Raw genomic sequence first — 13,142 nt, 5'->3', positions numbered from 1 at the left:
TTAGACCATAAACATATTATTTTATTTGGCAATAAAGAAAAAGAAATAACAAAGTAACATAGGTACTCATATATTAAATCAAAATCAGTATTTCTTTTTTATTTGTTAGATTTGTTCACCTTTTTTTCACCATCTTGTTGTTTTGGGGACATTTTAAGTCAGAGATACCTTTGGAATATCCAGTTTGAAATGTCCAATAGCTAGTTAAAGTTGTGGGATTGAAGTTCTGGAGAATAGGGCTGAATATGTAGATTTGGGAGTCATATGCATAGAAATTAAATTTAAACATATGAGAGATGTTATCACCAATTGAGAGAACAAAAAGATAATAGAAGAAAGCCCAACAGATCCTTGCTTATTCTCATAGTTATAGTATATTACACATCCTCCTCTCCCTCTCTGAACTTCCTTCAAGTTTCAGCTAAAGTCCCATCTTCTATGTTGGAAAATTGGAACATTAATGCACTGTTGGTAGAGTTGTGAAGTGATCCAACCATTTTGGAGAATAATTTGGAGCTATGGCCAAAAGGCTATAAAACTATGCACATCCTTTGACCCAGAAATAGCACTTCTATGGCAATATCCCAAAGAGATCATACAAATGGGAAAAGGACAAGTACAAAAATATTTAAAGCAGCTTTTTTTTGTGGTTGCAAAGAATTGGAAATTAAGGGGATGCCCATCAATTGAGGAATGGCTAAATAAGTTGTGGTATATGAATGTAATGGAATGTTTTTGTGCTATAAGAAATGATGAACAGGCTGACTTCAGAAAAACCTGGAATGACTTACATGAAATGATGCTGAGTGAAGTGAACAGATCTGGGAGAACATTGTATACAGTAACAGCAACATTGTGCAATGATCAGCTATGATGGGCTTCACAGCAATGCAATGATCCAAGACAATTCTAAAACTCATGACAGAACATGCTATCTGTGTCCAGAGAAGGAACTATGAAGTCTGAATGAAGATAGAAGCATATTATTTTCACTTTGTTGTTGTTTTTTTCTCATGTTTTTGTTTTCCCTTTTGTCCTGATTCTTTTTTCACAACATGACTAATGTAGAAATATGATTAATATGAGTATACACGTATAATCTATATAGGATTGCTTCCCATCTTGGGAAGAGTTGGGAGGGAAGGAGAAAATTTTGGAACTCAAAATCTTATATAAGTAAATGTTGAAAGCTATCTTTACATGTAATTAGAAAAAAATGAAATACTATTAAATGGGAAAAAAGTAAAGTCTCAGCTTCTGAAAAAAGCCTTTTGCAGCCCTCTATAATAGAAGTATGAAACAAGCAACCCATATATAGCCTACACCCACAACATTCTCAAATACACCTTGAACTAAATTAAAATATAATCGGAAAATATTTAACAAAACAAACATTCAATAAAACATAGATAATGTTAATATGTGGTTTCCTAAGTCAAATATGTGCCCACAGGGATCCTTATGTATGATTTAGTGTTTCCTTTTCTATTTGAGTTTGACAGCCCTGCCCTATACTCTTGGTCCCTTCCCTCTAAGACTACCCCCTAATTTGTCTTGTATATATCTTGTTTTTACATGCTTACTTACATGTCGTCTCTTCCATTAAATTGTGAGCTCCCTGAGATTGGGGACAGCATTTTGTTTGTTGGTTGGTTTGTTTTTGCCTTTCTCTGCATCCTTCATGTTTAGTACAATGTGAGGGACTTAGTAGGCACTCAGTAAATCCTAATTAACTGAATGGTATCGGTGATGTCTTTTGATTCATGTGGAAATTGAATTTAGATGAGGCAGAGTTACGTGAAGACTTCAGCCTCACTCTCTCCTCCAGAGTCATCACAGTCCAATGGCAGGACAGAATGAAGATAACTGGTGGGGGCTCAAGATGCAGTGGATGTCCTTGGCATTCTAGATGTCTAACCAAACTCTGTGTTCCACAGTGCCTGCTTCAGCTGCCTTCACAGTTGTTGGAAAAAATTGTTCTCCTACACCCATTCCACCAGGGGAAGTCTTTGCATGCCTAACTCACCAATGGGTTTGAGACCCCTTGATTACCCTCAACCTGGCTTAGTCCATTTAGTTGAAAAGGTTTATTGGGGTAGCTGTGCATGTTACAGCTTCTTGGAGCCACAGATTAGATTTAGGTGGAACAGATGGACACCAAAGGCAGAAAGCAGCCCTGAAAAGAGCTCAATAGCCCTCACACCAGAGGTACTAGTCTTCCCTGAACACCCAAATTGACTGAATGACTGACTTATGAACCACAAGAGAGTAAGAAGGAAAGTTTAAATGTAGGATTAGAATCAATAGAAAGCACTGTCAGAAAACTCAAGAAAAAGATAGTATATGCAAGAGGAAAAAATATTCACCAGGGTTAAAGGCTACAGAGAAGTCGAGAAGATGAGGACTAAATAAAAAGGTTAGCAGATTTGTCAACTGAAATATTATTAATAACTTTGTGGAGAGCAATTTCCTTCAAATGGAGAGGTCAGAAGCCAGACAGCAGAAGAATCGAGAGTGACTAAGGAAGAGAAGTGGCAGCAAGAATAGACAGCTTTTTCTATAAGTTTGGCAATGAGAGGAGAGATAAAGAATGATAGCTTGAGAGAATTATCAGACTGAATAGTTGGTAGGTATAGAACCAGCAGGTAGGGAGAGAAGGATATTAGAGAGAACAGGGGGGTAGAGGCAAGCAAAACCATAAAAAATTATATTTGATTTATATTAATTTTACTTGTTGAGATGTTTTACATCTTTTGATCATCAATTTTGTATCTTACATCTCTACCAGCAGACTATTCACAGTGAATTTCCTGATGTAAAGCAATGATAATGATCAGGAGTAAGGAGAATAATGTTAGGGGTACAGTGCACATGATGAAATTTTGGCACAATTTTTAGCACACTCAAGGTCATCTGTAATACCATCACAGTTGGTGTCACTGCTTCAGACTGAACACTGCTCACTTAGGCTAGAATTAGGAATCCCTGTATGTCATAAGGATAAGGGCTTCCACAATCCTTGAACAGGGACACTCTCGTTGTCTATGCTGTGACTGTGAGTAGCCCTCCCTCACTTGGATCTAATTCACTTGCAAGTCATGGCATCACGTTTCTGATGCCATGCTTTGAAATGAAGGACAAACAAAAACCTGTGAGTAGTAGTAGCTGCCCTACTATGAACCCAACTGGCCTATTCCAGTTGAGCAACACAGCTCCTTCCTACTTTTCTTCCTTTCTTCCTTACTTCACTTCCTCCTTCCATTCCCTCAGTCCATATAAGTATCATAAATTTGCCTGCAGGTCCTCTGCCCAAAGGAATACAAATTTTGACTGCTGAAACCTCCCAAGATATCTTGGGTGTACAGGCTAAACTTTTTTTCATTCTGGCTGTCATTGATTGACCAACAATAGGTCTCAGCCCAAGCCACACTTGGTCATTTTTTGGGCCCTGATGGCTTCAAGTGAGTATAAATAGCAAGGGCAATTTTTTTCTGCTTTGGCCAGAAACCCTAAGGGTTTTCCTCTCCCATATTGCTTTTTTTAACTAGGTAAAAGAGGCCATTTTTGCCTCATTTATTACCTAGCCTTAATTGCTGCATTGTCTCAGTAAAACTGAGACCTGAGAAAGACCTTAGCTTAAAAAGGCCAAGGCTTTCCACTGCATCCAGGGCCATCTCTAGTCATCCTGTCCTTATCTTACTACTGGACACAGATGGCTCCAGGGGAAAGAATGAGCTGATGACTTTGCATAGCCCTCCCTCACTTAAATCCAATTCATTTACAAGTCAGGGCATCACCTTCCTGATGTCATGGTCCTCTTCTGGAATGAAGGACAAACAACAATGCTGTGAGGGCCTTTCATTCATTCCTCAATAGCATTCCTAAAGAAAAAAAGCTAGATTAATTACAATACTATATAGACTATTTGGGAAAATAGGTGAAGAATGAGTCTTACTAAATTGTTTTCGTGATACAAATAGGGTGCCAATACCTAAACCAGGAAGAATCAAAACAGAGAAAGATAATTATAAACCAATTTCTTTAATGAATATAGATGCAAAAAACTTAAATAAAATATTAGCAAATAGATTACAGCAACTTATCACAAAGACCACATAGGATTTATACCGGGAATGTAGGGCTGGTTCAATATTAGGAAAACTGATAGCATAATTGATCATATCAACACCAAAACTAACAGAAACTATATGATCATCTCAATAGATGCAGAAAAAGCTTTTGATAAAATACAACACTGATTCCTATTAAAAACACTAGAGAGCATAGGTATGAATGAAGTCTTCCTTAAAATAATAAATAGCATCTATCTAAAACCTTCAGGAAGCATTATATGTAATACAGACAAGCTAGATGCATTTCCAAAAAGATCAGGGTGAAACAAGGATGTTCATTATCACCACTGTTGTTCAACATCATACTAGAAACGTTACCTTTAGCAATAAGAAAAAAAAAGAAATTGAAGGTATCAGAATAGGCAAAGAAGAAACAAAGCTATCACTCTTTGCAGATGACATGATGAAATACTTAGAGAACCTTAGAAAATCAAGTAAAAAACTAATTGGAATAATTAACAACTTTAGCAAAGTTGCAGGCTGTAAAATAAACCCACATAAATCATCAGCATTTCTATATATTACCAACAAAGTACAACAGCAAGAGATAGAGAAATTCCATTTAAACTTACTGTAGACATTATAAAATATTTAGGAGTCTACCTCCCAAAACAAACCTAGGAACTATATGAACACAATTACAAAATACTTCACACAAATAAAGTCAGATCTAAATAATTGGAAGAACCTCAGTTGCTCACGGGTAGGCCAAGCTAATATAATAAAAATGATAACTCTACCTACTCTAATTTACTTATTCAGTGCCATGCCAATCAAATTACCAAAAAAAATATTTTATAGAGCTAGAAAAAAGAATAATAAGATTCATTTGGAAAAACAAAAGGTCCAGAATATCAAAGGAACTAATGAAAAGAAATGCAGGGGCAGGTGCACTACCATTACAGATCTTAAATTGTATTACAAAGTAGCAATCATCAAAACTGCTTGGTACTGGCTAAGAAATAGGGAGGTGGATCAGTGGAATATGTTAAGTATGAAAGACACAGTAGTCAATGACTATAGTAATCTATTATTTGATAAACCCAAAGACCCCAGCTTCTGAGATAAGAACCAACTCTTTGAAAAAAACTTCTGGGAAAACTGGAAAAGAGTATGGCAGAAACTAGGCATAGACCAAAATCTTATACCATATACCAAAATAAAGTCAAAATGGGTTCATGATTAGATATAAAGGCTGATACTATAAGTAAACTGGGAGAACAAGGAATAGTCTATCTATCAGAATTCATGACCAAACAGGAGATAGAGAACATTCTGAAAAGCAAAATGGATAACTTTGATTACATTAAGTTGAAAAGATTTTGCACAAACAAAGCCAATGCAACTAAGATTAGAAGGAAGGTAGAAAATTGGGAAAGAATTTTTACAACCAGTCTCTCTGATAAGGCCTCATTTCTAAAATATATAGAGAATTAAGTCAAATTTATAAGAATACAAGGCATCCCCCAATGGATAAATGATCAAAGGATATGAACAGACAGTTATCAGAGGAAGAAATTAAAGCCATCTATAGTCATATGAAAAAATGCTCTAAATCACTATTGATTAGAGAAATGCAAATCAAAACAAGTCTGGGTACCACATCACACCTATCAGATTGGCCAACATGACAAAGGAAGAAAATGAAAAACGTTGGAGAAGATGTGGGATAATTGGAACACTAATGCATTGTTGGTGGAGTTGTGAAATGATCCAACCATTTTGGAAAGCATTTGAATCTATGGCCAAAGGGCTATAAAAATGTGCATACCCTTTGACCCAGCAATAGCACTTCTAGGGTTATATCCCAAAGAGATCATACAATGGGAAAAGGACCGACATGTACAAAAATATTCATAGCAGCTCTTTTTGTGGTGGCAAAAATTGGAAATTGAGAGGATGCCCTTCAATTGCGGAATGGCTGAGCAAGTTGTGGTATATGAATGTAATGGAATATTCTTGTTCCATAAGAAATGATGAACAGGCTGATTTTAGAAAAACCTGGAAAGACTTCTATGGTCTGATGCTGAGTGAAGTGAGCAGAACCAAGAAAACCTTGTACACAATAACAGCCATGTTGTATAATGACTAATATTGGTAAACTTAAGTCTTCCCAGCAATGCAATTAAAAGACCACCTCAAAGGCCTTGTGATGGAAAATGTTATCCATATCCAGAGACAGAACTATGGAATTTGAATGTAGATTGAAGCATACTATTTGCTATTTTTTTCTCTTCTGTTTAGTTTTGTTTCCTCTTTCTGATGGTTCCTCCTATTGGTACAACATTACTAATGTGAAAATACGTTTAATAGGAATGTATGTGTATAGCCTATATCAGATTGTGCACTGTCTTAGGGAGGGTGGTGGGGAGGAAGGGGGAGAAAAATTTTAAACTCAAAAGAATATGGAAGTGATTGTTGATTAATCAAAATAAATTAATTTAAAAAATTAAAAAAAGAAAAAGAGCTAAAGTTCACAGGAGCAAGAATGGAAGCTTACTCCCTTTTCACAGATACAACTCCTACTACATCCTCAGCAAATTAGATTGGTGTCCATTTGGAACATTTGTCTGAATACCAAAGCTACAAAGGTTTCTGAGCTCCAGGGAAGGTGTAATGTCCTTCCAAATGCCTCCTCAAATAGACTCAATAATGTCTATGCAGCACAACCCTCAGTGATCTCACAGATACCGTATAAAAGTCCTAAGTAGTTCCTTCAGCACAGTTCTTAGACATTTATTGAATTCCAGATATTAGTGAGAGCTTAATCCTACCCCAGCTAGTGAGCCTAATGATCACTGTTACTTGTCAAATATAAACACTATAGAAATTAAACAAATTACAATTTAAAGCATTTTTTCATTGTCAGAGTATGGTCTTTAATGACACAGAGTACAGTCGTACCTCTTTCAACTTGCTGAAATCACACTATTTACTTTCTAATCCCTCTGGGGAACTTGGTGTGTGGTATGTGACCAGTGCCATCAGAAACATGGAATCCACAGGAGGCTCACTTTCTCCTTCAGTGAGGGCCTTCTGATCCTACATAACCAACTATCACTAATTTTAGTCCAGACCTAATTCAGGTTACTCTGCTGCTTCAGATTCAGAATTAAAACAAAGCAAAACACTGATAGACCATCTAGCAGTTGACAAAACAAAGTTTATCTATCCATGGCATGAAAAAAAAATAATAAGGATGAAGCACTGAACAGCTTCCTTGCCTCTGTGTTAGCTATACTGGTGTTCTAGTGAAGTCCGAGGAAGAACAAATCTTGCCATCTTTTTGGGCTGGATTTTGCACTTAGTTCTGAGGCAAAATGGGAAAAATTCTATTCCCCCAAATTGATAATGCTACACACAGAGATGATAACTAGGGGAGAGCAGATGTCAATCAAGTACAGCATAGGAAGGTGCCTAACACATTCCTTAGCTCCATGTGGAGGCTGATGGCTTGAGTGTATAGCAGGATGACTTTTCTGAGCCCAGGCCTCTCAAAGACACTTAGAACTCAAATATGTAACATTTTATGTAAAGAGCTAATGTAGTCCTAATAGAAGAGCTCCCTGTTATTCATGGGAGGCACTAAATTTAGACCACTAAAATTAGGATATCTGTGAATTTCCCAATAAAGAATGAGGAATGAAGTACAGGCATAGGAAATTTAGCTCTGTGCCATAGCAAGCAAGTAGCTGGGGAGGGAAACAATACCTGGATTCAAATATCATCTATGTACAAATGTTTCCTGGAACTATTTATCCAGCATTAGTCTCTGTACTGATCTCCAGTCTCATAACACTGCCTATTTGATATTACTCAACTCTTGTCTTATAGGCATCGAATTCTACGTGTCTAAAACAGAACTCAGTGTTGTTTCAAAACTTAGCCTTCTAAACTTCCACATTTCTGTAGAGGTCTTAAATCCTTCTGTAAAGAGGCATCTAATCTTTCAGGTTGGCCATTTCTGAGTCATCCTCAGATCCTCACTCTTCCTTACCCATATATTTTATCAAATTCTACTCAAACAATATCTAATTAACATCCCATCAGTCCCCTTCTTTCTACTCATATGACCCTCATTATCTTAGGGTAGACTCCCACAATTGTTCTCCTTGATTCAGATATCTCTCCTCTCCAATCAACCCTCCACACAGCTGCTAACATGGTATTCCTTCAGCATAATTCTGACCACGTCACTCTCATGCACAGCAAACTCCAAAGACGTTGTACTTATTCTAGAAAATAAAACTCCATCTTTTGACTTTTATAGTACTCCAAAATTTGACTCCAGCCTACAATTCTAGTCCTATTTCATACTACCTCCTTCCACATAGTGTACATTCCAGACAAACTGGTATATTTATTCTTCCTTGTGAATGATATTCCATCTCTTATCTTTGTGTCTTTGTTCACACTATCCCCAGATTTGGAATGCATTCCTTTCTCACTTGTACCTCTTAGAATCTCTGAATTTCTTCAAAACAGCTGGAAAGTTGAGCCTAATCTGATTCTATCCCACTGCACTCCCTCCCCCATCAGCTGGTGACCTCGGAATTTACTTTGTACTTTATTATATGAGAACAAGTTCTATGTATTTTTTGTGTCCGCATCTCCAGAATACCCTTCACCACTATCCCTTCTAATCCCCAGTGCCTGTTACTTGGTAAGTGATCCAGAAATGCTTGTTCAGTGTTCAATTAATAGAGTTTTGCCTCCAAAAAACAATCAGTCAAATAATTAACAAACATTTATTAAGTGCCTACTGTATTCCCAGGACTGTGCTAAGTACTAAAGATACAATGAAAAAACAAACAATTTCTGGCCTCAAAGAACTTATATTCTATGGAACATAGAGTCTTTGTGTTAAGTTTGCAGAATGACTCAAAAAGTCCTATTTGCATTTCTAGTGTATTTTCTGATTTTTTTCTTTTCTTTTCTTTTTTTTTAAGGAAGAAGAAAAGTAGCAAATACAGCCAGACAGTAGCTGTGTGCTTTGGCAAGGGTAATAATCTAATAAAGCATCGCCTTTCAAAGACAAAAAAGAAAACCCACCTCGGTCATGAGTAACGTCACCTCAGCATGAAATATATTCCACTCTTGGTTTGTGTTTTTTGGACCTGTGTAGCTTAAGGTGGTTGTTATCCCAAGTCTATGCCACCAGAGTTGTAATTAATAACATAAACGGTAAGCCCAGGCAATGACTGACAGCCCTGACTCTGCTAATATCCCATAGTTGTTCTTCTACTACGGTCATAAGTTAAGGTTTATTTTGACAAACTTTCTCCTGGTTATGTAGCCTAGGAATTTTATCATGAAGGTATACTGTGATTAAATATCTGGCATAGATTATAAAAATCCATAGCAAATGGGTAGACACTCCTCCTAATGACACAATAGACTTTGCAGAGTCTAGAACTTGGTTTTAATTAAGTTATTACCTCCCTTAATGGGAAGGGCCTGGACCTTTGTAACTAGGTTTTTTTACCAGGCAATCACTGATCAGTGGAATGTAAACATATCATTTGAAGGTGGGCTGCCCTAGCAAAAACTAGAATGCATATAGAGGTAGCTCTCTCCTCCCTACAAATTGTGTTGTATGTTTCCAAGTAGGAGGTCAGTAGCTTTTCAAGTTAAGATTCCTTTGGATGAATTTGAGGCATTTGTTAATGAGTATGAATGACACGATGCCAGTCCCCTCACCTGGTGTATGGATTCAATGACAAGCTGCAAAGGGAAAAACGTGCTCAGATTCAAGTAGTTGACCTTCACCTCTTATAACAAACAACAACAACAACAACAACAACAACAAAAGCACATGCTTGAAAGGGGGAGCCATTTTCCCCAAAATTCAAAGGAATCTTAACTTGAAAACCCTAGTGCTCTCAAGAACTTTATGTGTGATTTTTCTCTTTCTTGATTTTGATATCAAAAAAAAAAATGACAGCTTCTTCAGGATGAATGTCTCTGCACATTAATTGTATTCAGAGGAGGGTAACGGAAAATGCCAGTGACTAGCCAGTGACTGATATATGAAGAGTAAAATTTTCTAGAATTTCATCATAGATTAAGGATTTAGCTAATTGAAACTGAATCTTTTCAGTGTTAACCATTTTTGTATGCTCCTAAATCACACACACACACACACACACACACACACACACACACACAGATAGAGAGACAGACAGACAGAGATAGAGACAGAGACAGAAAGACAGAGAAAGACAGAGACAGAGACATAGAGTGTAGCAAGTTAGTTGAGTCATTGTTAAAACAGAGACAGGTGTATCTTAAAATAAGAATGCCTCAAGGAAAATACTAGCCTCCAGGGTGAAGGGGAAAGAAGAGAACTAGGAAACTACACATTTTCTTTTTTTCCTGCTTTGAGATCTTAAATACTCTTAGAATTCTTTTTTGGTTCCTTTTAAAAATTCTCTTCATAATGGCTACATTGATTTAATATACGTGTACTACAAAATTTTTACTTTTTCTGAATGTTCATTTTTTATGTTTCTATAAATTCATTTTTTTCTTTACATTTTGAGTTTAAAGTTGAATTTAGTCCATTGTTGGCCTCATTACTATTAAATTATTATTAGATATTAAATATTCTTTTAAATTTAGTATTAAGTGGCTTTTTAAAAAAAAAAAACTAGTGAGATATGGAATGTACCCAAGGAAAAAAAAAACTCCTAAGAATCAACTGCCCGGCTTCTGAACATTCCAGAAACCATCAAAAATTTTCTTTGCCTGTTAGGGCAGGCCCTCTAATTCAATGGCATCATCAGAGTCCAACAGCTCATATAAATTACCCATAGGGATGGTACTGAAAACAGAATGGAAAGATATGATATATAGGCAAATAGCCAACCTTTGAATAAAAGAACTATAGTGTGTTAAGATTTCAAGATTGCCACCATTGACTATAAGAAATCTACTGGTTCCCATTATTAGGAATGAACAGAAGCTATTACTAAATTCCTTTGCCAGGAGAAAAAGAACAGACTGCTTTCATTTACTCAGATGGATTTACAGTATTCCCCAAAGAATCTTGAGAAAATTTTCTCCTCTTCAAAGACTGATAGATAAAGGGGATAGAAACATGAATTACCTGTAAGTGTTGGTGTGCAGTGATGACATGGTTTTCTCTCTTATGACTTTGGAAGAACATCAGGAAAAACTCATGAAAGTATTGGATTGTTTAAGGGAAAAGTCAATCATCTAACATTTATTAATCACCTACTGTGTGACAGGCACTGGGTTAAGCATAGGACACAAGCAGATACACATAGACACAAAGACACACACACACATGCATGACAAAAACAAACAAAGCAGTTCCTGCTCCCAAGGAATTCAAAGTCTAATGGGAGAGAGACATCATGCAAACACCTCTGTACAAACAAGAAATGTGCAAGGTAAATTTGGAGTTGTTTCAGAGGGAAGACCCAGGTATATGCTGGTAAATGCTTGAAAACTAGTTATTTGGGGAAAATATAAGCAGGATAGACTTTTAAGTTTAATATACCTAATTAATATTTTCCATCACTTTGAAAGTCTGTACAATGAATAGAACAATAAATCATTTTTAATTTGTAGAGTTTGCTAATTTCTGTGTTGTAATTACTAACATTAAAATTTTACAATTTGCAAAACTCAACCATGCTCTTTAAAGGAAGACTTGGAAAGGTATCCAGCAAAAGATGACATTTTAGGGGGCAGCTAGGTGGCGCAGTGGATAGAGCACAGGCCCTGAAGTCAGGAGGACCTGAGTTCAAATCCAGCCTCAGACCCAACACTTGACACTTACTAGCTGTGTGATGTTAGGCAAGTCACTTAACCCCAATTGCCTAAAAGCCAAAAAGAAAAAAAAAAGATGACATTTTAGCTGAGACTTGAAGGAAGCTAGGGATACTGGGAAGAAAAGATGAGAATGAAGAATATTTCATGCAAGAGCAGCCAGTGAAAATGTTCAGAGTCAGGAGAGAGAGTGTCATTTGTGAAGGATGACAAGAAGGCCAATGTCACTGGGTTGTAGGGCATGTGGAATGGATGAACGGCAAAGTAGATAGTAAAGGTAGGCAGAAGGGCTTGAAAAACCAAGGGATTTGTATTTGACCTTGGTGATATAGAGAGCCAAGGGGACTTTTTGAAGGGAAAAGGACTGATATGGTTAGAACTGAGCTTTAGGGAGATCAGTTCAACAACTGATTAGAGGATGGATTGGAGGGGGGAGAGACTTGTGGTAGGGAGACTAACCAGAAAGATTGTGATAGTCCAGGTATGAGGTAATGAGCCTTTGCCAGGGGGGTTGCTGTGTCAGAGAGAAGAAGGCAAATAAGAGAGTTTGTTTTGAAGGAAGAAATGACAGGAATTAATAAGGTAAGAGAGCATAAGGAATGGAAGATGACATCTAGCTTGTGAGTCTGAGTGACTGGGAGATTAATGGTGCCTATTACACTAATAGCAAAGTTAGGAAGAAGGGAGGATTTGGGGGAAAGGATAATTAAATTATTTTTGAACGTCTTGAGTTTAAGATGTCAATAGAACATCCATTTTGAGATGCCTAATAGGCAGTTGAATATGGGAAAATGGAAGTTGGAAAAGAGGATAAGTTTAGAGAAGTAGATCTACATAGAAATAGAGAGGAATCTACATAGAAATGATGATTTCAATCATAGGAACTTATGAGATCATCAAATGAAATAATATAGAAGGAGAGAAGGCCCAGGACGCAGCCAGTGGCAACCACTACCACAGTTAGTGGGCATGACTTGGATAAAGATCCTGCAAAAGAGACAGACTCGGAGTAGTCAGACAGATTGGAAGAGAACCAAGCAAGAACAATGGCATGAAAACCTACAGAGAAGGGACTATCAAGGAGAAGAGGATGATCAAGTGTCAAAGGCTACAGAAATGTCAAGAAGGAAGAGAATTGAGAAAAAATCATTAGATTTGGCAATTAAGAGATTATTAGTAACTTTGGAGGGAACAGTTTTAGTCAAAGAATGA

The sequence above is a fragment of the Phascolarctos cinereus genome, unplaced genomic scaffold, assembly GCF_003287225.1.
Source record: "Phascolarctos cinereus isolate Bilbo 61053 unplaced genomic scaffold, phaCin_HiC Scaffold_5;HRSCAF=322, whole genome shotgun sequence".
NCBI classification, from domain to species: Eukaryota; Metazoa; Chordata; class Mammalia; order Diprotodontia; family Phascolarctidae; genus Phascolarctos; species Phascolarctos cinereus.
This window is presented reverse-complemented; position numbering follows the sequence as displayed.